General features: G+C 46.3%; 40 non-coding genes across 40 annotated transcripts; 11 read left to right on the top strand and 29 right to left on the bottom strand.

Moving 5' to 3' along the window:
• Positions 1-505: 505 nt before the first annotated feature.
• LOC143741845 (U4 spliceosomal RNA) lies at positions 506-646 on the top strand. Its single transcript, XR_013205252.1, has one exon. It is a non-coding gene; the product is annotated as a U4 spliceosomal RNA (small nuclear RNA).
• A 671-nt stretch (positions 647-1,317) lies between these two features.
• Positions 1,318-1,399, bottom strand: trnas-gcu (transfer RNA serine (anticodon GCU)). Its single transcript has one exon. It is a non-coding gene; the product is annotated as a tRNA-Ser (tRNA).
• Positions 1,400-1,544: 145 nt separating this feature from the next.
• Positions 1,545-1,626, bottom strand: trnas-gcu (transfer RNA serine (anticodon GCU)). The gene has a single exon. It is a non-coding gene; the product is annotated as a tRNA-Ser (tRNA).
• A 145-nt stretch (positions 1,627-1,771) lies between these two features.
• trnas-gcu (transfer RNA serine (anticodon GCU)) lies at positions 1,772-1,853 on the bottom strand. The gene has a single exon. It is a non-coding gene; the product is annotated as a tRNA-Ser (tRNA).
• A 145-nt stretch (positions 1,854-1,998) lies between these two features.
• trnas-gcu (transfer RNA serine (anticodon GCU)) lies at positions 1,999-2,080 on the bottom strand. Its single transcript has one exon. It is a non-coding gene; the product is annotated as a tRNA-Ser (tRNA).
• Positions 2,081-2,817: 737 nt separating this feature from the next.
• Positions 2,818-2,899, bottom strand: trnas-gcu (transfer RNA serine (anticodon GCU)). The gene has a single exon. It is a non-coding gene; the product is annotated as a tRNA-Ser (tRNA).
• Positions 2,900-3,644: 745 nt separating this feature from the next.
• Positions 3,645-3,785, top strand: LOC143741344 (U4 spliceosomal RNA). The gene has a single exon (XR_013205020.1). It is a non-coding gene; the product is annotated as a U4 spliceosomal RNA (small nuclear RNA).
• A 701-nt stretch (positions 3,786-4,486) lies between these two features.
• On the bottom strand, positions 4,487-4,568 carry trnas-gcu (transfer RNA serine (anticodon GCU)). Its single transcript has one exon. It is a non-coding gene; the product is annotated as a tRNA-Ser (tRNA).
• A 145-nt stretch (positions 4,569-4,713) lies between these two features.
• Positions 4,714-4,795, bottom strand: trnas-gcu (transfer RNA serine (anticodon GCU)). Its single transcript has one exon. It is a non-coding gene; the product is annotated as a tRNA-Ser (tRNA).
• A 145-nt stretch (positions 4,796-4,940) lies between these two features.
• trnas-gcu (transfer RNA serine (anticodon GCU)) lies at positions 4,941-5,022 on the bottom strand. The gene has a single exon. It is a non-coding gene; the product is annotated as a tRNA-Ser (tRNA).
• Positions 5,023-5,167: 145 nt separating this feature from the next.
• trnas-gcu (transfer RNA serine (anticodon GCU)) lies at positions 5,168-5,249 on the bottom strand. Its single transcript has one exon. It is a non-coding gene; the product is annotated as a tRNA-Ser (tRNA).
• A 145-nt stretch (positions 5,250-5,394) lies between these two features.
• trnas-gcu (transfer RNA serine (anticodon GCU)) lies at positions 5,395-5,476 on the bottom strand. The gene has a single exon. It is a non-coding gene; the product is annotated as a tRNA-Ser (tRNA).
• Positions 5,477-5,623: 147 nt separating this feature from the next.
• On the bottom strand, positions 5,624-5,713 carry trnas-gcu (transfer RNA serine (anticodon GCU)). The gene has a single exon. It is a non-coding gene; the product is annotated as a tRNA-Ser (tRNA).
• Positions 5,714-5,850: 137 nt separating this feature from the next.
• trnas-gcu (transfer RNA serine (anticodon GCU)) lies at positions 5,851-5,932 on the bottom strand. The gene has a single exon. It is a non-coding gene; the product is annotated as a tRNA-Ser (tRNA).
• A 747-nt stretch (positions 5,933-6,679) lies between these two features.
• Positions 6,680-6,820, top strand: LOC143741338 (U4 spliceosomal RNA). The gene has a single exon (XR_013205018.1). It is a non-coding gene; the product is annotated as a U4 spliceosomal RNA (small nuclear RNA).
• Positions 6,821-7,297: 477 nt separating this feature from the next.
• trnas-gcu (transfer RNA serine (anticodon GCU)) lies at positions 7,298-7,379 on the bottom strand. The gene has a single exon. It is a non-coding gene; the product is annotated as a tRNA-Ser (tRNA).
• A 748-nt stretch (positions 7,380-8,127) lies between these two features.
• Positions 8,128-8,209, bottom strand: trnas-gcu (transfer RNA serine (anticodon GCU)). The gene has a single exon. It is a non-coding gene; the product is annotated as a tRNA-Ser (tRNA).
• Positions 8,210-8,954: 745 nt separating this feature from the next.
• Positions 8,955-9,095, top strand: LOC143741206 (U4 spliceosomal RNA). Its single transcript, XR_013204962.1, has one exon. It is a non-coding gene; the product is annotated as a U4 spliceosomal RNA (small nuclear RNA).
• Positions 9,096-9,570: 475 nt separating this feature from the next.
• On the bottom strand, positions 9,571-9,652 carry trnas-gcu (transfer RNA serine (anticodon GCU)). Its single transcript has one exon. It is a non-coding gene; the product is annotated as a tRNA-Ser (tRNA).
• Positions 9,653-9,796: 144 nt separating this feature from the next.
• trnas-gcu (transfer RNA serine (anticodon GCU)) lies at positions 9,797-9,878 on the bottom strand. The gene has a single exon. It is a non-coding gene; the product is annotated as a tRNA-Ser (tRNA).
• Positions 9,879-10,023: 145 nt separating this feature from the next.
• Positions 10,024-10,105, bottom strand: trnas-gcu (transfer RNA serine (anticodon GCU)). The gene has a single exon. It is a non-coding gene; the product is annotated as a tRNA-Ser (tRNA).
• Positions 10,106-10,250: 145 nt separating this feature from the next.
• On the bottom strand, positions 10,251-10,332 carry trnas-gcu (transfer RNA serine (anticodon GCU)). The gene has a single exon. It is a non-coding gene; the product is annotated as a tRNA-Ser (tRNA).
• A 747-nt stretch (positions 10,333-11,079) lies between these two features.
• LOC143741333 (U4 spliceosomal RNA) lies at positions 11,080-11,220 on the top strand. The gene has a single exon (XR_013205013.1). It is a non-coding gene; the product is annotated as a U4 spliceosomal RNA (small nuclear RNA).
• A 702-nt stretch (positions 11,221-11,922) lies between these two features.
• trnas-gcu (transfer RNA serine (anticodon GCU)) lies at positions 11,923-12,004 on the bottom strand. The gene has a single exon. It is a non-coding gene; the product is annotated as a tRNA-Ser (tRNA).
• A 137-nt stretch (positions 12,005-12,141) lies between these two features.
• On the bottom strand, positions 12,142-12,223 carry trnas-gcu (transfer RNA serine (anticodon GCU)). The gene has a single exon. It is a non-coding gene; the product is annotated as a tRNA-Ser (tRNA).
• A 747-nt stretch (positions 12,224-12,970) lies between these two features.
• LOC143741323 (U4 spliceosomal RNA) lies at positions 12,971-13,111 on the top strand. The gene has a single exon (XR_013205006.1). It is a non-coding gene; the product is annotated as a U4 spliceosomal RNA (small nuclear RNA).
• Positions 13,112-14,135: 1,024 nt separating this feature from the next.
• LOC143741733 (U4 spliceosomal RNA) lies at positions 14,136-14,276 on the top strand. Its single transcript, XR_013205212.1, has one exon. It is a non-coding gene; the product is annotated as a U4 spliceosomal RNA (small nuclear RNA).
• A 702-nt stretch (positions 14,277-14,978) lies between these two features.
• On the bottom strand, positions 14,979-15,060 carry trnas-gcu (transfer RNA serine (anticodon GCU)). The gene has a single exon. It is a non-coding gene; the product is annotated as a tRNA-Ser (tRNA).
• Positions 15,061-15,205: 145 nt separating this feature from the next.
• trnas-gcu (transfer RNA serine (anticodon GCU)) lies at positions 15,206-15,287 on the bottom strand. The gene has a single exon. It is a non-coding gene; the product is annotated as a tRNA-Ser (tRNA).
• A 747-nt stretch (positions 15,288-16,034) lies between these two features.
• LOC143741317 (U4 spliceosomal RNA) lies at positions 16,035-16,175 on the top strand. Its single transcript, XR_013205000.1, has one exon. It is a non-coding gene; the product is annotated as a U4 spliceosomal RNA (small nuclear RNA).
• A 1,024-nt stretch (positions 16,176-17,199) lies between these two features.
• On the top strand, positions 17,200-17,340 carry LOC143741716 (U4 spliceosomal RNA). The gene has a single exon (XR_013205202.1). It is a non-coding gene; the product is annotated as a U4 spliceosomal RNA (small nuclear RNA).
• Positions 17,341-18,362: 1,022 nt separating this feature from the next.
• On the top strand, positions 18,363-18,503 carry LOC143741313 (U4 spliceosomal RNA). The gene has a single exon (XR_013204997.1). It is a non-coding gene; the product is annotated as a U4 spliceosomal RNA (small nuclear RNA).
• Positions 18,504-19,204: 701 nt separating this feature from the next.
• trnas-gcu (transfer RNA serine (anticodon GCU)) lies at positions 19,205-19,286 on the bottom strand. The gene has a single exon. It is a non-coding gene; the product is annotated as a tRNA-Ser (tRNA).
• A 145-nt stretch (positions 19,287-19,431) lies between these two features.
• trnas-gcu (transfer RNA serine (anticodon GCU)) lies at positions 19,432-19,513 on the bottom strand. The gene has a single exon. It is a non-coding gene; the product is annotated as a tRNA-Ser (tRNA).
• A 145-nt stretch (positions 19,514-19,658) lies between these two features.
• Positions 19,659-19,740, bottom strand: trnas-gcu (transfer RNA serine (anticodon GCU)). Its single transcript has one exon. It is a non-coding gene; the product is annotated as a tRNA-Ser (tRNA).
• A 145-nt stretch (positions 19,741-19,885) lies between these two features.
• Positions 19,886-19,967, bottom strand: trnas-gcu (transfer RNA serine (anticodon GCU)). The gene has a single exon. It is a non-coding gene; the product is annotated as a tRNA-Ser (tRNA).
• A 145-nt stretch (positions 19,968-20,112) lies between these two features.
• On the bottom strand, positions 20,113-20,194 carry trnas-gcu (transfer RNA serine (anticodon GCU)). Its single transcript has one exon. It is a non-coding gene; the product is annotated as a tRNA-Ser (tRNA).
• Positions 20,195-20,568: 374 nt separating this feature from the next.
• trnas-gcu (transfer RNA serine (anticodon GCU)) lies at positions 20,569-20,650 on the bottom strand. Its single transcript has one exon. It is a non-coding gene; the product is annotated as a tRNA-Ser (tRNA).
• A 747-nt stretch (positions 20,651-21,397) lies between these two features.
• LOC143741307 (U4 spliceosomal RNA) lies at positions 21,398-21,538 on the top strand. The gene has a single exon (XR_013204995.1). It is a non-coding gene; the product is annotated as a U4 spliceosomal RNA (small nuclear RNA).
• A 477-nt stretch (positions 21,539-22,015) lies between these two features.
• Positions 22,016-22,097, bottom strand: trnas-gcu (transfer RNA serine (anticodon GCU)). Its single transcript has one exon. It is a non-coding gene; the product is annotated as a tRNA-Ser (tRNA).
• Between the last annotated feature and the right edge of the window lie 1,196 nt (positions 22,098-23,293).

Below are 23,293 nucleotides of genomic sequence, written 5' to 3'. Positions count from 1 at the left end.
TTTAGGAGGAAGGTTGGGAAACTCACAGCTGTGTTGATAGAGGGACATGTGCTTATGTTTCTTTTGTGTGCTGCTTCTGCTTTGTTGGTAAGAACCTAGAGAGAACGCCTGGGTCAAGAAAATGGCAGCATAGCTTACATTGGACCTCTCTCAGAATATGTTTGCAGTGTCCTTGCACTCTTCATTATCCTACCCAAACTGGTAGGGGGCTCATCGAATCGATCCAAAACTCAAACATGTTCTTGGAGATTGAGGGTTATAACTCTGGCCCTTTGTTACCAGGATAGCCATAAGTATCTCCCATCAAAAATACCGCACATTTTGTTCTTTGAGCTAAGAGAGAACAATTAATAAACCTCTATGTCCATTTCACTCACCTGTTTCATAGACACACCATGCAGCCGGCCGTTCCAAAAGGCTGATTACATGGCAGTTTAAAACGTGATACCACCCTGTCGTTTCATGTCCAGATAAAATAAAATGAGATGTCGCTACCTTGTCTGGCATTCTTTCGCAGAGGCAATATCATAGTCTATGAGGCTCATCCGAGACGTGATCTTTGCTGGTTGAAAACTTTACCCAATACCCCACTGGGATGACTTGAAATACAGTCAGCCTTGGCAATTTTTGACAGTCTCTTAAGAGGCTTCATGGCTAGTTGTAAAAGGGAATTGTACTTTTTCTTTTTTTACGTTTTGTTTTCACTGTGGTGTCGAAAGCATAAGCTTGAACGTGGCTGGTTTAGACAGGATTTGGACCTCCCTTGAACGTGTTTTTGTATTTAAAATGATTATATCCATTAACCAGGAGGCTTATTGTATTGATCCGGATCTCAGCAACGTTTTCAGAAATGAACATGAGCTTTATATACAGCTATAATTAAAAGCTTGCCATGAGCGGCACCCCTGCGGTTGACCTGTCCTCTAGGCTCCCTGTGAAACTAAACACCAAGGATGGGACTCAAACCCATGCGCACAGAGCACAAAGGATTAGAGAGACACGCAGCAACTCGCCTGCACGTAGAGTTTTTCTGCATCTATCTTTAGTATGATGACGTTGTAGTTGGAAGCAAAAAGCTTTGCCAGGCACACTTGGCTTTCTTGAACACTAAAGACATCAAACGATGAGGATGGGATTAGCAGTCCATCGCCTTAACCACTCGGCCACCTCGTCACTCACCTGCTCATCTGGCCGAAGCTGGGCTGTGGTGTGTTTCTGCAGCTATTTTATGGATGATGTCGTTAAAGTCGGCAGCAATGTCATTTGAACGACTTTTCCATGCGCACTTGGCTCTCTCGAAACACTAAAGACATCAAACGACGAGGATGGGATTTGAACCCACGCGTGCAGAGCACAATGGATTAGCAGTCCATCGCCTTAACCACTCAGCCACCTCATCACTACACCTGCACATCTGCCCGAAGCTCGGGTGTGGTGTGTTTCTGCAGCTATTTTAAGGATGATGTCGTTAAAGTCGGCAGCAATGTCATTTGAACGGCTTTTCCATGATCACTTGGCTCTCTCGAAACACTAAAGACATCAAACGACGAGGATGGGATTCGAACCCACGCGTGCAGAGCACAATGGATTAGCAGTCCATCACCTTAACCACTCGGCCACCTCGTCACTACGCCTGCACATCTGCCCGAAGCAGGCGTGTGGTATGTTTCTGCAGCTATTTTAGGGATGATGTCGTTAAAGTCTGCAGCAATGTCATTTGAACGGCTTTTCCATGCGCACTTTGCTCTCTCGAAACACTAAAGACATCAAACGACGAGGATGGGATTCGAACCCACGCGTGCAGAGCACAATGGATTAGCAGTCCATCGCCTTAACCACTCGGCCACCTCGTCACTACGCCTGCACATCTGCCCGAAGCAGGGGTGTGGTATGTTTCTGCAGCTATTTTAGGGATGATGTCGTTAAAGTCGGCAGCAATGTCATTTGAACGGCTTTTTCATGCGCACTTGGCTCTCTCGAAACACTAAAGACATCAAACGACGAGGATGGGATTCGAACCCACGCGTGCAGAGCACAATGGATTAGCAGTCCATCGCCTTAACCGCTCGGCCACCTCGTCACTTCGTCTGCACATCTGCCCGAAGCTGGGGTGTGGTGTGTTTCTGCAGCTATTTTAAGGATGATGCTATTAAAGTCGGCAGCAATGTACTTTGAACAGCTTTTCCATGCGCACTTGGCTCTCTCGAAACACTAAAGACAACAAACGAAGACGATGGGATTCGAACACACGCATAAAGAGCACAATGGATTAGCAGTCAATCGCCTTAACCATTCGGCCACCTTGTCACTCACCTGCACGTCTTTAGGAGGAAGGTTGGGAAACTCACAGCTGTGTTGATAGGGAGATGTGCTTATGTTTCTTTTGTGTGCTGCTTCTGCTTTGTTGGTAAGAACCTAGAGAGAACGCCTGGGTCAAGAAAATGGCAGCATAGCTTACATTGGACCTCTCTCAGAATATGTTTGCAGTGTCCTTGCACTCTTCATTATCCTACCCAAACTGGTAGGGGGCTCATCGAATCGATCCAAAACTTGAGCTTTATATACAGCTATAATTAAAAGCTTGCCATGAGCGGCACCCCTGCGGTTGACCTGTCCTCTAGGCTCCCTGTGAAACTAAACACCAAGGATGGGACTCAAACCCATGCGCACAGAGCACAAAGGATTAGAGAGACACGCAGCAACTCGACTGCACGTAGAGTTTTTCTGCATCTATCTTTTAGTATGATGACGTTGTAGTTGGAAGCAAAAAGCTTTGCCAGGCAGACTTGGCTCTCTCGAAACACTAAAGACATCAAACGACGAGGATGGGATTCGAACCCACGCGTGCAGAACACAATGGATTAGCAGTCCATCGCCTTAACCACTCGGCCACCTCCTCACTACGCCTGTACATCTGCCCGAAGCTGGGGTGTGGTGTGTTTCTGCAGCTATTTTAAGGATGATGTCGTTAAAGTCGGCAGCAATGTCATTTGAACGGCTTTTCCATGCGCACTTGGCTCTCTCGAAACACTAAAGACATCAAATGACGAGGATGGTATTCGAAGCCACGCGTGCAGAGCACAATGGATTAGCAGTCCATCGCTTTAACCACTCGGCCACCTTGTCACTCACCTGCACATTTTTAGGAGGAAGGTTGGGAAACTCACAACTGTGTTGACAGGGAGATGTGCGTATGTTTCTTTTGTGTGCTGCTTCTGCTTTGTTGGTAAGAACCTAGAGAGAACGCCTGGGTCAAGAAAATGGCAGCATAGCTTACATTGGACATCTCTCAGAATATGTTTGCAGTGTCCTTGCACTCTTCATTATCCTACCCAAACTGGTAGGGGGCTCATCGAATCGATCCAAAACTCAAACATGTTCTTGGAGATTGAGGGTCATAACTCTGGCCCTGTGTTACCAGGATAGCCATAAGTATCTCCCATCAAAAATACCGCACATTTTGTTCTTTGAGCTAAGAGAGAACAATTAATAAACCTCTATGTCCATTTCACTCACCTGTTTCATAGACACACCATGCAGCCGGCCGTTCCAAAAGGCTGATTACATGGCAGTTTAAAATGTGATACCACCCTGTCGTTCCATGTCCATATAAAACCACAGGAGACGTCGCTACCTTGTCTGGCATTCTTTCGCAGAGGCAATATCATAGTCTATGAGGCTCATCCGAGACGTGATCTTTGCTGGTTGAAAACTTTACCCAATACCCCGCTGGGATGACTTGAAATACAGTCAGCCTTGGCAATTTTTGACAGTCTCTTAAGAGGCTTCATGGCTAGTTGTAAAAGGGAATTGTACTTTTTCTTTTTTTACGTTCTGTTTTCACTGTGGTGACGAAAGCATAAGCTTGAACGTGGCTGGTTTAGACAGGATTTGGACCTCCCTTGAACGTGTTTTTGTATTTAAAATGATTATATCCATTAACCAGGAGGCGTATTGTATTGATCCGGATCTCAGCAACGTTTTCAGAAATGAACATGAGCTTTATATACAGCTATAATTAAAAGCTTGCCATGAGCGGCACCCCTGCGGTTGACCTGTCCTCTAGGCTCCCTGTGAAACTAAACACCAAGGATGGGACTCAAACCCATGCGCACAGAGCACAAAGGATTAGAGAGACACGCAGCAACTCGCCTGCACGTAGAGTTTTTCTGCATCTATCTTTAGTATGATGACGTTGTAGTTGGAAGCAAAAAGCTTTGCCAGGCACACTTGGCTTTCTTGAACACTAAAGACATCAAACGACGAGGATGGGATTCAGACCCACGCATGCAGAGCACAATGGATTAGCAGTCCATCGCCTTAACCACTCGGCCACCTCGTCACTCACCTGCTCATCTGGCCGAAGCTGGGCTGTGGTGTGTTTCTGCAGCTATTTTATGGATGATGTCGTTAAAGTCGGCATCAATGTCATTTGAACGACTTTTCCATGCGCACTTGGCTCTCTCGAAACACTAAAGACATCAAACGACGAGGATGGGATTTGAACCCACGCGTGCAGAGCACAATGGATTAGCAGTCCATCGCCTTAACCACTCAGCCACCTCGTCACTACGCCTGCACATCTGCCCGAAGCTGGGGTGTGGTGTGTTTCTGCAGCTATTTTAAGGATGATGTCGTTAAAGTCGGCAGCAATGTCATTTGAACGGCTTTTCCATGTGCACTTGGCTCTCTCGAAACACTAAAGACATCAAACGACGAGGATGGGATTCGAACCCACGCGTGCAGAGCACAATGGATTAGCAGTCCATCGCCTTAACCACTCGGCCACCTCGTCACTACGCCTGCACATCTGCCCGAAGCAGGGGTGTGGTATGTTTCTGCAGCTATTTTAGGGATGATGTCGTTAAAGTCTGCAGCAATGTCATTTGAAAGGCTTTTCCATGCGCACTTGGCTCTCTCGAAACACTAAAGACATCAAACGACGAGGATGGGATTCGAACCCACGCGTGCAGAGCACAATGGATTAGCAGTCCATCGCCTTAACCACTCGGCCACCTCGTCACTACGCCTGCACATATGCCCGAAGCAGGGGTGTGGTATGTTTCTGCAGCTATTTTAGGGATGATGTCGTTAAAGTCGGCAGCAATGTCATTTGAACGGCTTTTTCATGCGCACCTGGCTCTCTCGAAACACAAAAGACATCAAACGACGAGGATGGGATTCGAACCCACGCGTGCAGAGCACAATGGATTAGCAGTCCATCGCCTTAACCGCTCGGCCACCTCGTCACTTCGTCTGCACATCTGCCCGAAGCTGGGGTGTGGTGTGTTTCTGCAGCTATTTTAAGGATGATGTCGTTAAAGTCTGCAGCAATGTCATTTGAACGGCTTTTCCATGCGCACTTGGCTCTCTCGAAACACTAAAGACATCAAACGACGAGGATGGGATTCGAACCCACGCGTGCAGAGCACAATGGATTAGCAGTCCATCGCCTTAACCACTCGGCCACCTCGTCACTACGCCCCTGCACATCTGCCCGAAGCAGCGGTGTGGTATGTTTCTGCAGCTATTTTAGGGATGATGTCGTTAAAGTCTGCAGCAATGTCATTTGAACGGCTTTTCCATGCGCACTTGGCTCTCTCGAAACACTAAAGACATCAAACGACGAGGACGGGATTCGAACCCACGCGTGCAGAGCACAATGGATTAGCAGTCCATCGCCTTCACCACTCGGCCACCTAATCACTACGCCTGCACATCTGCCCGAAGCAGGGGTGTGGTATGTTTCTGCAGCTATTTTAGGGATGATGTCGTTAAAGTCGGCAGCAATGTCATTTGAACGGCTTTTTCATGCGCACTTGGCTCTCTCGAAACACTAAAGACATCAAACGACGAGGATGGGATTCGAACCCACGCGTGCAGAGCACAATGGATTAGCAGTCCATCGCCTTAACCGCTCGGCCACCTCATCACTTCGTCTGCACATCTGCCCGAAGCTGGTGTGTGGTGTGTTTCTGCAGCTATTTTAAGGATGATGTCGTTAAAGTCGGCAGCAATGTACTTTGAACAGCTTTTCCATGCGCACTTGGCTCTCTCGAAACACTAAAGACAACAAACGAAGACGATGGGATTCGAACACACGCATTAAGAGCACAATGGATTAGCAGTCCATCGCCTTAACCATTCGGCCACCTTGTCACTCACCTGCACGTCTTTAGGAGGAAGGTTGGGAAACTCACAGCTGTGTTGATAGAGGGACATGTGCTTATGTTTCTTTTGTGTGCTGCTTCTGCTTTGTTGGTAAGAACCTAGAGAGAACGCCTGGGTCAAGAAAATGGCAGCATAGCTTACATTGGACCTCTCTCAGAATATGTTTGCAGTGTCCTTGCACTCTTCATTATCCTACCCAAACTGGTAGGGGGCTCATCGAATCGATCCAAAACTCAAACATGTTCTTGGAGATTGAGGGTTATAACTCTGGCCCTTTGTTACCAGGATAGCCATAAGTATCTCCCATCAAAAATACCGCACATTTTGTTCTTTGAGCTAAGAGAGAACAATTAATAAACCTCTATGTCCATTTCACTCACCTGTTTCATAGACACACCATGCAGCCGGCCGTTCCAAAAGGCTGATTACATGGCAGTTTAAAACGTGATACCACCCTGTCGTTCCATGTCCAGATAAAAGAAAATGAGGTGTCGCTACCTTGTCTGGCATTCTTTCGCAGAGGCAATATCATAGTCTATGAGGCTCATCCGAGACGTGATCTTTGCTGGTTGAAAACTTTACCCAATACCCCGCTGGGATGACTTGAAATACAGTCAGCCTTGGCAATTTTTGACAGTCTCTTAAGAGGCTTCATGAGTAGTTGTAAAAGGGAATTGTACTTTTGCTTTTTTTACATTCTGTTTTCGCTGTGGTGTCCAAAGCATTAGCTTGAACGTGGCTGGTTTAGACAGGATTTGGACCTCCCTTGAACGTGTTTTTGTATTTAAAATGATTATATCCATTAACCAGGAGGCTTATTGTATTGATCTGGATCTCAGCAACGTTTTCAGAAATGAACATGAGCTTTATATACAGCTATAATTAAAAGCTTGCCATGAGCGGCACCCCTGCGGTTGACCTGTCCTCTAGGCTCCCTGTGAAACTAAACACCAAGGATGGGACTCAAAAACATGCGCACAGAGCACAAAGGATTAGAGAGACACGCAGCAACTCGACTGCACGTAGAGCTTTTCTGCATCTATCTTTTAGTATGATGACGTTGTAGTTGGAAGCAAAAAGCTTTGCCAGGCAGACTTGGCTCTCTCGAAACACTAAAGACATCAAACGACGAGGATGGGATTTGAACCCACGCGTGCAGAGCACAATGGATTAGCAGTCCATCGCCTTAACCGCTCGGCCACCTCTTCACTTCATCTGCACATCTGCCCGAAGCTGGGGTGTGGTGTGTTTCTGCAGCTATTTTAGCTATTTTAAGGATGATGTCGTTAAAGTCGGCAGCAATGTACTTTGAACAGCTTTTCCATGCGCACTTGGCTCTCTCGAAACACTAAAGACAACAAACGAAGACGATGGGATTCGAACACACGCATAAAGAGCACAATGGATTAGCAGTCCATCGCCTTAACCATTCGGCCACCTTGTCACTCACCTGCACGTCTTTAGGAGGAAGGTTGGGAAACTCACAGCTGTGTTGATAGAGGGACATGTGCTTATGTTTCTTTTGTGTGCTGCTTCTGCTTTGTTGGTAAGAACCTAGAGAGAACGCCTGGGTCAAGAAAATGGCAGCATAGCTTACATTGGACCTCTCTCAGAATATGTTTGCAGTGTCCTTGCACTCTTCATTATCCTACCCAAACTGGTAGGGGGCTCATCGAATCGATCCAAAACTTGAGCTTTATATACAGCTATAATTAAAAGCTTGCCATGAGCGGCACCCCTGCGGTTGACCTGTCCTCTAGGCTCCCTGTGAAACTAAACACCAAGGATGGGACTCAAACCCATGCGCACAGAGCACAAAGGATTAGAGAGACACGCAGCACCTCGACTGCACGTAGAGTTTTTCTGCATCTATCTTTTAGTATGATGACGTTGTAGTTGGAAGCAAAAAGCTTTGCCAGGCAGACTTGGCTCTCTCGAAACACTAAAGACATCAAACGACGAGGATGGGATTCGAACCCACGCGTGCAGAACACAATGGATTAGCAGTCCATCGCCTTAACCACTCGGCCACCTCCTCACTACGCCTGTACATCTGCCCCAAGCTGGGGTGTGGTGTGTTTCTGCAGCTATTTTAAGGATGATGTCGTTAAAGTCGGCAGCAATGTCATTTGAACGGCTTTTCCATGCGCACTTGGCTCTCTCGAAACACTAAAGACATCAAATGACGAGGATGGTATTCGAACCCACACTTAAAGAGCACAATGGATTAGCAGTCGATCGCTTTAACCACTCGGCCACCTTGTCACTCACCTGCACATTTTTAGGAGGAAGGTTGGGAAACTCACAACTGTGTTGACAGGGAGATGTGCGTATGTTTCTTTTGTGTGCTGCTTCTGCTTTGTTGGTAAGAACCTAGAGAGAACGCCTGGGTCAAGAAAATGGCAGCATAGCTTACATTGGACATCTCTCAGAATATGTTTGCAGTGTCCTTGCACTCTTCATTATCCTACCCAAACTGGTAGGGGGCTCATCGAATCGATCCAAAACTCAAACATGTTCTTGGAGATTGAGGGTCATAACTCTGGCCCTTTGTTACCAGGATAGCCATAAGTATCTCCCATCAAAAATACCGCACATTTTGTTCTTTGAGCTAAGAGAGAACAATTAATAAACCTCTATGTCCATTTCACTCACCTGTTTCATAGACACACCATGCAGCCGGCCGTTCCAAAAGGCTGATTACATGGCAGTTTAAAATGTGATACCACCCTGTCGTTCCATGTCCATATAAAACCACAGGAGACGTCGCTACCTTGTCTGGCATTCTTTCGCAGAGGCAATATCATAGTCTATGAGGCTCATCCGAGACGTGATCATTGCTGGTTGAAAACTTTACCCAATACCCCGCTGGGATGACTTGAAATACAGTCAGCCTTGGCAATTTTTGACAGTCTCTTAAGAGGCTTCATGGCTAGTTGTAAAAGGGAATTGTACTTTTTCTTTTTTTACGTTTTGTTTTCACTGTGGTGTCGAAAGCATAAGCTTGAACGTGGCTGGTTTAGACAGGATTTGGACCTCCCTTGAACGTGTTTTTGTATTTAAAATGATTATATCCATTAACCAGGAGGCTTATTGTATTGATCCGGATCTCAGCAACGTTTTCAGAAATGAACATGAGCTTTATATACAGCTATAATTAAAAGCTTGCCATGAGCGGCACCCCTGCGGTTGACCTGTCCTCTAGGCTCCCTGTGAAACTAAACACCAAGGATGGGACTCAAACCCATGCGCACAGAGCACAAAGGATTAGAGAGACACGCAGCAACTCGCCTGCACGTAGAGTTTTTCTGCATCTATCTTTAGTATGATGACGTTGTAGTTGGAAGCAAAAAGCTTTGCTAGGCACACTTGGCTTTCTTGAACACTAAAGACATCAAACGACGAGGATGGGATTCAGACCCACGCGTGCAGAGCACAATGGATTAGCAGTCCATCGCCTTAACCACTCGGCCACCTCGTCACTCACCTGCTCATCTGGCCGAAGCTGGGCTGTGGTGTGTTTCTGCAGCTATTTTATGGATGATGTCGTTAAAGTCGGCAGCAATGTCATTTGAACGACTTTTCCATGCGCACTTGGCTCTCTCGAAACACTAAAGACATCAAACGACGAGGATGGGATTTGAACCCACGCGTGCAGAGCACAATGGATTAGCAGTCCATCGCCTTAACCACTCAGCCACCTCGTCACTACGCCTGCACATCTGCCCGAAGCAGGGGTGTGGTATGTTTCTGCAGCTATTTTAGGGATGATGTCGTTAAAGTCTGCAGCAATGTCATTTGAACGGCTTTTCCATGCGCACTTGGCTCTCTCAAAACACTAAAGACATCAAACGACGAGGATGGGATTCGAACCCACGCGTGCAGAGCACAATGGATTAGCAGTCCATCGCCTTAACCACTCGGCCACCTCGTCACTACGCCTGCACATCTGCCCGAAGCAGGGGTGTGGTATGTTTCTGCAGCTATTTTAGGGATGATGTCGTTAAAGTCGGCAGCCATGTCATTTGAACGGCTTTTTCATGCGCACTTGGCTCTCTCGAAACACTAAAGACATCAAACGACGAGGATGGGATTCGAACCCACGCGTGCAGAGCACAATGGATTAGCAGTCCATCGCCTTAACCGCTCGGCCGCCTCGTCATTTCGTCTGCACATCTGCCCGAAGCTGGGGTGTGGTGTGTTTCTGCAGCTATTTTAAGGATGATGTCGTTAAAGTCGGCAGCAATGTACTTTGAACAGCTTTTCCATGCGCACTTGGCTCTCTCGAAACACTAAAGACAACAAACGAAGACGATGGGATTCGAACACACGCATTAAGAGCACAATGGATTAGCAGTCCATCGCCTTAACCATTCGGCCACCTTGTCACTCACCTGCACGTCTTTAGGAGGAAGGTTGGGAAACTCACAGCTGTGTTGATAGAGGGACATGTGCTTATGTTTCTTTTGTGTGCTGCTTCTGCTTTGTTGGTAAGAACCTAGAGAGAACGCCTGGGTCAAGAAAATGGCAGCATAGCTTACATTGGACCTCTCTCAGAATATGTTTGCAGTGTCCTTGCACTCTTCATTATCCTACCCAAACTGGTAGGGGGCTCATCGAATCGATCCAAAACTCAAACATGTTCTTGGAGATTGAGGGTTATAACTCTGGCCCTTTGTTACCAGGATAGCCATAAGTATCTCCCATCAAAAATACCGCACATTTTGTTCTTTGAGCTAAGAGAGAACAATTAATAAACCTCTATGTCCATTTCACTCACCTGTTTCATAGACACACCATGCAGCCGGCCGTTCCAAAAGGCTGATTACATGGCAGTTTAAAACGTGATACCACCCTGTCGTTCCATGTCCAGATAAAATAAAATGAGATGTCGCTACCTTGTCTGGCATTCTTTCGCAGAGGCAATATCATAGTCTATGAGGCTCATCCGAGACGTGATCTTTGCTGGTTGAAAACTTTACCCAATACCCCGCTGGGATGACTTGAAATACAGTCAGCCTTGGCAATTTTTGACAGTCTCTTAAGAGGCTTCATGGCTAGTTGTAAAAGGGAATTGTACTTTTTCTTTTTTTACGTTCTGTTTTCACTGTGGTGTCGAAAGCATAAGCTTGAACGTGGCTGGTTTAGACAGGATTTGGACCTCCCTTGAACGTGTTTTTGTATTTAAAATGATTATATCCATTAACCAGGAGGCTTATTGTATTGATCCGGATCTCAGCAACGTTTTCAGAAATGAACATGAGCTTTATATACAGCTATAATTAAAAGCTTGCCATGAGCGGCACCCCTGCGGTTGACCTGTCCTCTAGGCTCCCTGTGAAACTAAACACCAAGGATGGGACTCAAACCCATGCGCACAGAGCACAAAGGATTAGAGAGACACGCAGCAACTCGCCTGCACGTAGAGTTTTTCTGCATCTATCTTTAGTATGATGACGTTGTAGTTGGAAGCAAAAAGCTTTGCCAGGCACACTTGGCTTTCTTGAACACTAAAGACATCAAACAATGAGGATGGGATTCAGACCCACGCGTGCAGAGCACAATGGATTAGCAGTCCATCGCCTTAACCACTCGGCCACCTCGTCACTACGCCTGCACATCTGCCCGAAGCAGGGGTGTGGTATGTTTCTGCAGCTATTTTAGGGATGATGTCGTTAAAGTCTGCAGCAATGTCATTTGAACGGCTTTTCCATGCGCACTTGGCTCTCTCGAAACACTAAAGACATCAAACGACGAGGATGGGATTCGAACCCACGCGTGCAGAGCACAATGGATTAGCAGTCCATCGCCTTAACCACTCGGCCACCTCGTCACTATGCCTGCCCGAAGCAGGGGTGTGGTATGTTTCTGCAGCTATTTTAGGGATAATGCCGTTAAAGTCGGCAGCAATGTCATTTGAACGGCTACTTCATGCGCACTTGGCTCTCTCGAAACACTAAAGACATCAAACGACGAGGATGGGATTCGAACCCACGCGTGAAGAGCACAATGGATTAGCAGTCCATCGCCTTAACCACTCGGCCACCTCGTCACTTCGTCTGCACACCTGCCCGAAGCTGGGGTGTGGTGTGTTTCTGCAGCTATTTTAAGGATGATGTCGTTAAAGTCGGCAGCAATGTACTTTAAACATCTTTTCCATGCGCACTTGGCTCTCTCGAAACACTAAAGACAACAAACGAAGACGATGGGATTCGAACACACGCATAAAGAGCACAATGGATTAGCAGTCCATCGCCTTAACCATTCGGCCACCTTGTCACTCACCTGCACGTCTTTAGGAGGAAGGTTGGGAAACTCACAGCTGTGTTGATAGAGGGACATGTGCTTATGTTTCTTTTGTGTGCTGCTTCTGCTTTGTTGGTAAGAACCTAGAGAGAACGCCTGGGTCAAGAAAATGGCAGCATAGCTTACATTGGACCTCTCTCAGAATATGTTTGCAGTGTCCTTGCACTCTTCATTATCCTACCCAAACTGGTAGGGGGCTCATCGAATCGATCCAAAACTCAAACATGTTCTTGGAGATTGAGGGTTATAACTCTGGCCCTTTGTTACCAGGATAGCCATAAGTATCTCCCATCAAAAATACCGCACATTTTGTTCTTTGAGCTAAGAGAGAACAATTAATAAACCTCTATGTCCATTTCACTCACCTGTTTCATAGACACACCATGCAGCCGGCCGTTCCAAAAGGCTGATTACATGGCAGTTTAAAACGTGATACCACCCTGTCGTTCCATGTCCAGATAAAATAAAATGAGATGTCGCTACCTTGTCTGGCATTCTTTCGCAGAGGCAATATCATAGTCTATGAGGCTCATCCGAGACGTGATCTTTGCTGGTTGAAAACTTTACCCAATACCCCGCTGGGATGACTTGAAATACAGTCAGCCTTGGCAATTTTTGACAGTCTCTTAAGAGGCTTCATGACTAGTTGTAAAAGGGAATTGTACTTTTGCTTTTTTTACATTCTGTTTTCGCTGTGGTGTCGAAAGCATAAGCTTGAACGTGGCTGGTTTAGACAGGATTTGGACCTCCTTTGAACGTGTTTTTGTATTTAAAATGATTATATCCATTAACCAGGAGGCTTATTGTATTGATCTGGATCTCAGCAACGTTTTCAGAAATGAACATGAACCCACGCGTGCAGAACACAATGGATTAGCAGTCCATCGCCTTAACCACTCGGCCACCTCCTCACTACGCCTGTACATCTGCCCGAAGCTGGGGTGTGGTGTGTTTCTGCAGCTATTTTAAGGATGATGTCGTTAAAGTCGGCAGCAATGTCATTTGAACGGCTTTTCCATGTGCACTTGGCTCTCTCGAAACACTAAAGACAACAAACGAAGACGATGGGATTCGAACACACGCATTAAGAGCACAATGGATTAGCAGTCCATCGCCTTAACCATTCGGCCACCTTGTCACTCACCTGCACGTCTTTAGGAGGAAGGTTGGGAAACTCACAGCTGTGTTGATAGAGGGACATGTGCTTATGTTTCTTTTGTGTGCTGCTTCTGCTTTGTTGGTAAGAACCTAGAGAGAACGCCTGGGTCAAGAAAATGGCAGCATAGCTTACATTGGACCTCTCTCAGAATATGTTTGCAGTGTCCTTGCACTCTTCATTATCCTACCCAAACTGGTAGGGGGCTCATCGAATCGATCCAAAACTCAAACATGTTCTTGGAGATTGAGGGTTATAACTCTGGCCCTTTGTTACCAGGATAGCCATAAGTATCTCCCATCAAAAATACCGCACATTTTGTTCTTTGAGCTAAGAGAGAACAATTAATAAACCTCTATGTCCATTTCACTCACCTGTTTCATAGACACACCATGCAGCCGGCCGTTCCAAAAGGCTGATTACATGGCAGTTTAAAACGTGATACCACCCTGTCGTTCCATGTCCAGATAAAATAAAATGAGATGTCGCTACCTTGTCTGGCATTTTTTCGCAGAGGCAATATCATAGTCTATGAGGCTCATCCGAGACGTGATCTTTGCTGGTTGAAAACTTTACCCAATACCCTGCTGGGATGACTTGAAATACAGTCAGCCTTGGCAATTTTTGACAGTCTCTTAAGAGGCTTCATGGCTAGTTGTAAAAGGGAATTGTACTTTTTCTTTTTTTACGTTCTGTTTTCACTGTGGTGTCGAAAGCATAAGCTTGAACGTGGCTGGTTTAGACAGGATTTGGACCTCCCTTGAACGTGTTTTTGTATTTAAAATGATTATATCCATTAACCAGGAGGCTTATTGTATTGATCCGGATCTCAGCAACGTTTTCAGAAATGAACATGAGCTTTATATACAGCTATAATTAAAAGCTTGCCATGAGCGGCACCCCTGCGGTTGACCTGTCCTCTAGGCTCCCTGTGAAACTAAACACCAAGGATGGGACTCAAACCCATGCGCACAGAGCACAAAGGATTAGAGAGACACGCAGCAACTCGCCTGCACGTAGAGTTTTTCTGCATCTATCTTTAGTATGATGACGTTGTAGTTGGAAGCAAAAAGCTTTGCCAGGCACACTTGGCTTTCTTGAACACTAAAGACATCAAACGATGAGGATGGGATTCAGACCCACGCGTGCAGAGCACAATGGATTAGCAGTCCATCGCCTTAACCACTCGGCCACCTCGTCACTACGCCTGCACATCTGCCCGAAGCAGGGGTGTGGTATGTTTCTGCAGCTATTTTAGGGATGATGTCGTTAAAGTCTGCAGCAATGTCATTTGAACGGCTTTTCCATGCGCACTTGGCTCTCTCGAAACACTAAAGACATCAAACGACGAGGATGGGATTCGAACCCACGCGTGCAGAGCACAATGGATTAGCAGTCCATCGCCTTAACCACTCGGCCACCTCGTCACTACGCCTGCACATCTGCCCGAAGCAGGGGTGTGGTATGTTTCTGCAGCTATTTTAGGGATGATGCCGTTAAAGTCGGCAGCAATGTCATTTGAACGGCTTTTTCATGCGCACTTGGCTCTCTCGAAACACTAAAGACATCAAACGACGAGGATGGGATTCGAACCCACGCGTGCAGAGCACAATGGATTAGCAGTCCATCGCCTTAACCGCTCGGCCACCTCGTCAGTTCGTCTGCACACCTGCCCGAAGCTGGGGTGTGGTGTGTTTCTGCAGCTATTTTAAGGATGATGTCGTTAAAGTCGGCAGCAATGTACTTTAAACATCTTTTCCATGCGCACTTGGCTCTCTCGAAACACTAAAGACAACAAACGAAGACGATGGGATTCGAACACACGCATAAAGAGCACAATGGATTAGCAGTCCATCGCCTTAACCATTCGGCCACCTTGTCACTCACCTGCACGTCTTTAGGAGGAAGGTTGGGAAACTCACAGCTGTGTTGATAGAGGGACATGTGCTTATGTTTCTTTTGTGTGCTGCTTCTGCTTTGTTGGTAAGAACCTAGAGAGAACGCCTGGGTCAAGAAAATGGCAGCATAGCTTACATTGGACCTCTCTCAGAATATGTTTGCAGTGTCCTTGCACTCTTCATTATCCTACCCAAACTGGTAGGGGGCTCATCGAATCGATCCAAAACTCAAACATGTTCTTGGAGATTGAGGGTTATAACTCTGGCCCTTTGTTACCAGGATAGCCATAAGTATCTCCCATCAAAAATACCGCACATTTTGTTCTTTGAGCTAAGAGAGAACAATTAATAAACCTCTATGTCCATTTCACTCACCTGTTTCATAGACACACCATGCAGCCGGCCGTTCCAAAAGGCTGATTACATGGCTGTTTAAAACGTGATACCACCCTGTCGTTCCATGTCCAGATAAAATAAAATGAGATGTCGCTACCTTGTCTGGCATTCTTTCGCAGAGGCAATATCATAGTCTATGAGGCTCATCCGAGACGTGATCTTTGCTGGTTGAAAACTTTACCCAATACCCCGCTGGGATGACTTGAAATACAGTCAGCCTTGGCAATTTTTGACAGTCTCTTAAGAGGCTTCATGACTAGTTGTAAAAGGGAATTGTACTTTTGCTTTTTTTACATTCTGTTTTCGCTGTGGTGTCGAAAGCATAAGCTTGAACGTGGCTGGTTTAGACAGGATTTGGACCTCCTTTGAACGTGTTTTTGTATTTAAAATGATTATATCCATTAACCAGGAGGCTTATTGTATTGATCCGGATCTCAGCAACGTTTTCAGAAATGAACATGAACCCACGCGTGCAGAACACAATGGATTAGCAGTCCATCGCCTTAACCGCTCGGCCACCTCGTCACTTCGTCTGCACACCTGCCCGAAGCTGGGGTGTGGTGTGTTTCTGCAGCTATTTTAAGGATGATGTCGTTAAAGTCGGCAGCAATGTACTTTAAACATCTTTTCCATGCGCACTTGGCTCTCTCGAAACACTAAAGACAACAAACGAAGACGATGGGATTCGAACACACGCATAAAGAGCACAATGGATTAGCAGTCCATCGCCTTAACCCTTCGGCCACCTTGTCACTCACCTGCACGTCTTTAGGAGGAAGGTTGGGAAACTCACAGCTGTGTTGATAGAGGGACATGTGCTTATGTTTCTTTTGTGTGCTGCTTCTGCTTTGTTGGTAAGAACCTAGAGAGAACGCCTGGGTCAAGAAAATGGCAGCATAGCTTACATTGGACCTCTCTCAGAATATGTTTGCAGTGTCCTTGCACTCTTCATTATCCTACCCAAACTGGTAGGGGGCTCATCGAATCGATCCAAAACTCAAACATGTTCTTGGAGATTGAGGGTTATAACTCTGGCCCTTTGTTACCAGGATAGCCATAAGTATCTCCCATCAAAAATACCGCACATTTTGTTCTTTGAGCTAAGAGAGAACAATTAATAAACCTCTATGTCCATTTCACTCACCTGTTTCATAGACACACCATGCAGCCGGCCGTTCCAAAAGGCTGATTACATGGCAGTTTAAAACGTGATACCACCCTGTCGTTCCATGTCCAGATAAAATAAAATGAGATGTCGCTACCTTGTCTGGCATTCTTTCGCAGAGGCAATATCATAGTCTATGAGGCTCATCCGAGACGTGATCTTTGCTGGTTGAAAACTTTACCCAATACCCCGCTGGGATGACTTGAAATACAGTCAGCTTTGGCAATTTTTGACAGTCTCTTAAGAGGCTTCATGACTAGTCGTAAAAGGGAATTGTACTTTTGCTTTTTTTACATTCTGTTTTCGCTGTGGTGTCGAAAGCATAAGCTTGAACGTGGCTGGTTTAGACAGGATTTGGACCTCCTTTGAACGTGTTTTTGTATTTAAAATGATTATATCCATTAACCAGGAGGCTTATTGTATTGATCTGGATCTCAGCAACGTTTTCAGAAATGAACATGAACCCACGCGTGCAGAACACAATGGATTAGCAGTCCATCGCCTTAACCACTCGGCCACCTCCTCACTACGCCTGTACATCTGCCCGAAGCTGGGGTGTGGTGTGTTTCTGCAGCTATTTTAAGGATGATGTCGTTAAAGTCGGCAGCAATGTCATTTGAACGGCTTTTCCATGCGCACTTGGCTCTCTCGAAACACTAAAGACATCAAATGACGAGGATGGTATTCGAAGCCACGCGTGCAGAGCACAATGGATTAGCAGTCCATCGCTTTAACCACTCGGCCACCTTGTCACTCACCTGCACATTTTTAGGAGGAAGGTTGGGAAACTCACAACTGTGTTGACAGGGAGATGTGCGTATGTTTCTTTTGTGTGCTGCTTCTGCTTTGTTGGTAAGAACCTAGAGAGAACGCCTGGGTCAAGAAAATGGCAGCATAGCTTACATTGGACATCTCTCAGAATATGTTTGCAGTGTCCTTGCACTCTTCATTATCCTACCCAAACTGGTAGGGGGCTCATCGAATCGATCCAAAACTCAAACATGTTCTTGGAGATTGAGGGTCATAACTCTGGCCCTGTGTTACCAGGATAGCCATAAGTATCTCCCATCAAAAATACCGCACATTTTGTTCTTTGAGCTAAGAGAGAACAATTAATAAACCTCTATGTCCATTTCACTCACCTGTTTCATAGACACACCATGCAGCCGGCCGTTCCAAAAGGCTGATTACATGGCAGTTTAAAATGTGATACCACCCTGTCGTTCCATGTCCATATAAAACCACAGGAGACGTCGCTACCTTGTCTGGCATTCTTTCGCAGAGGCAATATCATAGTCTATGAGGCTCATCCGAGACGTGATCTTTGCTGGTTGAAAACTTTACCCAATACCCCGCTGGGATGACTTGAAATACAGTCAGCCTTGGCAATTTTTGACAGTCTCTTAAGAGGCTTCATGGCTAGTTGTAAAAGGGAATTGTACTTTTTCTTTTTTTACGTTCTGTTTTCACTGTGGTGACGAAAGCATAAGCTTGAACGTGGCTGGTTTAGACAGGATTTGGACCTCCCTTGAACGTGTTTTTGTATTTAAAATGATTATATCCATTAACCAGGAGGCGTATTGTATTGATCCGGATCTCAGCAACGTTTTCAGAAATGAACATGAGCTTTATATACAGCTATAATTAAAAGCTTGCCATGAGCGGCACCCCTGCGGTTGACCTGTCCTCTAGGCTCCCTGTGAAACTAAACACCAAGGATGGGACTCAAACCCATGCGCACAGAGCACAAAGGATTAGAGAGACACGCAGCAACTCGCCTGCACGTAGAGTTTTTCTGCATCTATCTTTAGTATGATGACGTTGTAGTTGGAAGCAAAAAGCTTTGCCAGGCACACTTGGCTTTCTTGAACACTAAAGACATCAAACGACGAGGATGGGATTCAGACCCACGCATGCAGAGCACAATGGATTAGCAGTCCATCGCCTTAACCACTCGGCCACCTCGTCACTCACCTGCTCATCTGGCCGAAGCTGGGCTGTGGTGTGTTTCTGCAGCTATTTTATGGATGATGTCGTTAAAGTCGGCATCAATGTCATTTGAACGACTTTTCCATGCGCACTTGGCTCTCTCGAAACACTAAAGACATCAAACGACGAGGATGGGATTTGAACCCACGCGTGCAGAGCACAATGGATTAGCAGTCCATCGCCTTAACCACTCAGCCACCTCGTCACTACGCTTGCACATCTGCCCGAAGCTGGGGTGTGGTGTGTTTCTGCAGCTATTTTAAGGATGATGTCGTTAAAGTCGGCAGCAATGTCATTTGAACGGCTTTTCCATGTGCACTTGGCTCTCTCGAAACACTAAAGACATCAAACGACGAGGATGGGATTCGAACCCACGCGTGCAGAGCACAATGGATTAGCAGTCCATCGCCTTAACCACTCGGCCACCTCGTCACTACGCCTGCACATCTGCCCGAAGCAGGGGTGTGGTATGTTTCTGCAGCTATTTTAGGGATGATGTCGTTAAAGTCTGCAGCAATGTCATTTGAAAGGCTTTTCCATGCGCACTTGGCTCTCTCGAAACACTAAAGACATCAAACGACGAGGATGGGATTCGAACCCACGCGTGCAGAGCACAATGGATTAGCAGTCCATCGCCTTAACCACTCGGCCACCTCGTCACTACGCCTGCACATATGCCCGAAGCAGGGGTGTGGTATGTTTCTGCAGCTATTTTAGGGATGATGTCGTTAAAGTCGGCAGCAATGTCATTTGAACGGCTTTTTCATGCGCACCTGGCTCTCTCGAAACACAAAAGACATCAAACGACGAGGATGGGATTCGAACCCACGCGTGCAGAGCACAATGGATTAGCAGTCCATCGCCTTAACCGCTCGGCCACCTCGTCACTTCGTCTGCACATCTGCCCGAAGCTGGGGTGTGGTGTGTTTCTGCAGCTATTTTAAGGATGATGTCGTTAAAGTCTGCAGCAATGTCATTTGAACGGCTTTTCCATGCGCACTTGGCTCTCTCGAAACACTAAAGACATCAAACGACGAGGATGGGATTCGAACCCACGCGTGCAGAGCACAATGGATTAGCAGTCCATCGCCTTAACCACTCGGCCACCTCGTCACTACGCCCCTGCACATCTGCCCGAAGCAGCGGTGTGGTATGTTTCTGCAGCTATTTTAGGGATGATGTCGTTAAAGTCTGCAGCAATGTCATTTGAACGGCTTTTCCATGCGCACTTGGCTCTCTCGAAACACTAAAGACATCAAACGACGAGGACGGGATTCGAACCCACGCGTGCAGAGCACAATGGATTAGCAGTCCATCGCCTTCACCACTCGGCCACCTAATCACTACGCCTGCACATCTGCCCGAAGCAGGGGTGTGGTATGTTTCTGCAGCTATTTTAGGGATGATGTCGTTAAAGTCGGCAGCAATGTCATTTGAACGGCTTTTTCATGCGCACTTGGCTCTCTCGAAACACTAAAGACATCAAACGACGAGGATGGGATTCGAACCCACGCGTGCAGAGCACAATGGATTAGCAGTCCATCGCCTTAACCGCTCGGCCACCTCATCACTTCGTCTGCACATCTGCCCGAAGCTGGTGTGTGGTGTGTTTCTGCAGCTATTTTAAGGATGATGTCGTTAAAGTCGGCAGCAATGTACTTTGAACAGCTTTTCCATGCGCACTTGGCTCTCTCGAAACACTAAAGACAACAAACGAAGACGATGGGATTCGAACACACGCATTAAGAGCACAATGGATTAGCAGTCCATCGCCTTAACCATTCGGCCACCTTGTCACTCACCTGCACGTCTTTAGGAGGAAGGTTGGGAAACTCACAGCTGTGTTGATAGAGGGACATGTGCTTATGTTTCTTTTGTGTGCTGCTTCTGCTTTGTTGGTAAGAACCTAGAGAGAACGCCTGGGTCAAGAAAATGGCAGCATAGCTTACATTGGACCTCTCTCAGAATATGTTTGCAGTGTCCTTGCACTCTTCATTATCCTACCCAAACTGGTAGGGGGCTCATCGAATCGATCCAAAACTCAAACATGTTCTTGGAGATTGAGGGTTATAACTCTGGCCCTTTGTTACCAGGATAGCCATAAGTATCTCCCATCAAAAATACCGCACATTTTGTTCTTTGAGCTAAGAGAGAACAATTAATAAACCTCTATGTCCATTTCACTCACCTGTTTCATAGACACACCATGCAGCCGGCCGTTCCAAAAGGCTGATTACATGGCAGTTTAAAACGTGATACCACCCTGTCGTTCCATGTCCAGATAAAAGAAAATGAGGTGTCGCTACCTTGTCTGGCATTCTTTCGCAGAGGCAATATCATAGTCTATGAGGCTCATCCGAGACGTGATCTTTGCTGGTTGAAAACTTTACCCAATACCCCGCTGGGATGACTTGAAATACAGTCAGCCTTGGCAATTTTTGACAGTCTCTTAAGAGGCTTCATGAGTAGTTGTAAAAGGGAATTGTACTTTTGCTTTTTTTACATTCTGTTTTCGCTGTGGTGTCCAAAGCATTAGCTTGAACGTGGCTGGTTTAGACAGGATTTGGACCTCCCTTGAACGTGTTTTTGTATTTAAAATGATTATATCCATTAACCAGGAGGCTTATTGTATTGATCTGGATCTCAGCAACGTTTTCAGAAATGAACATGAGCTTTATATACAGCTATAATTAAAAGCTTGCCATGAGCGGCACCCCTGCGGTTGACCTGTCCTCTAGGCTCCCTGTGAAACTAAACACCAAGGATGGGACTCAAAAACATGCGCACAGAGCACAAAGGATTAGAGAGACACGCAGCAACTCGACTGCACGTAGAGCTTTTCTGCATCTATCTTTTAGTATGATGACGTTGTAGTTGGAAGCAAAAAGCTTTGCCAGGCAGACTTGGCTCTCTCGAAACACTAAAGACATCAAACGACGAGGATGGGATTTGAACCCACGCGTGCAGAGCACAATGGATTAGCAGTCCATCGCCTTAACCGCTCGGCCACCTCTTCACTTCATCTGCACATCTGCCCGAAGCTGGGGTGTGGTGTGTTTCTGCAGCTATTTTAGCTATTTTAAGGATGATGTCGTTAAAGTCGGCAGCAATGTACTTTGAACAGCTTTTCCATGCGCACTTGGCTCTCTCGAAACACTAAAGACAACAAACGAAGACGATGGGATTCGAACACACGCATAAAGAGCACAATGGATTAGCAGTCCATCGCCTTAACCATTCGGCCACCTTGTCACTCACCTGCACGTCTTTAGGAGGAAGGTTGGGAAACTCACAGCTGTGTTGATAGAGGGACATGTGCTTATGTTTCTTTTGTGTGCTGCTTCTGCTTTGTTGGTAAGAACCTAGAGAGAACGCCTGGGTCAAGAAAATGGCAGCATAGCTTACATTGGACCTCTCTCAGAATATGTTTGCAGTGTCCTTGCACTCTTCATTATCCTACCCAAACTGGTAGGGGGCTCATCGAATCGATCCAAAACTTGAGCTTTATATACAGCTATAATTAAAAGCTTGCCATGAGCGGCACCCCTGCGGTTGACCTGTCCTCTAGGCTCCCTGTGAAACTAAACACCAAGGATGGGACTCAAACCCATGCGCACAGAGCACAAAGGATTAGAGAGACACGCAGCACCTCGACTGCACGTAGAGTTTTTCTGCATCTATCTTTTAGTATGATGACGTTGTAGTTGGAAGCAAAAAGCTTTGCCAGGCAGACTTGGCTCTCTCGAAACACTAAAGACATCAAACGACGAGGATGGGATTCGAACCCACGCGTGCAGAACACAAGGGATTAGCAGTCCATCGCCTTAACCACTCGGCCACCTCCTCACTACGCCTGTACATCTGCCCCAAGCTGGGGTGTGGTGTGTTTCTGCAGCTATTTTAAGGATGATGTCGTTAAAGTCGGCAGCAATGTCATTTGAACGGCTTTTCCATGCGCACTTGGCTCTCTCGAAACACTAAAGACATCAAATGACGAGGATGGTATTCGAACCCACACTTAAAGAGCACAATGGATTAGCAGTCGATCGCTTTAACCACTCGGCCACCTTGTCACTCACCTGCACATTTTTAGGAGGAAGGTTGGGAAACTCACAACTGTGTTGACAGGGAGATGTGCGTATGTTTCTTTTGTGTGCTGCTTCTGCTTTGTTGGTAAGAACCTAGAGAGAACGCCTGGGTCAAGAAAATGGC

Source organism: Siphateles boraxobius, unplaced genomic scaffold, assembly GCF_051911475.1.
Source record: "Siphateles boraxobius isolate OS27281-9 unplaced genomic scaffold, OSU_SipBor_1 1, whole genome shotgun sequence".
In the NCBI taxonomy this organism is placed as follows: Eukaryota; Metazoa; Chordata; class Actinopteri; order Cypriniformes; family Leuciscidae; genus Siphateles; species Siphateles boraxobius.
Note: the sequence above shows the minus strand (reverse complement) of the source record. Positions and strands in the feature narration are given on the sequence as shown.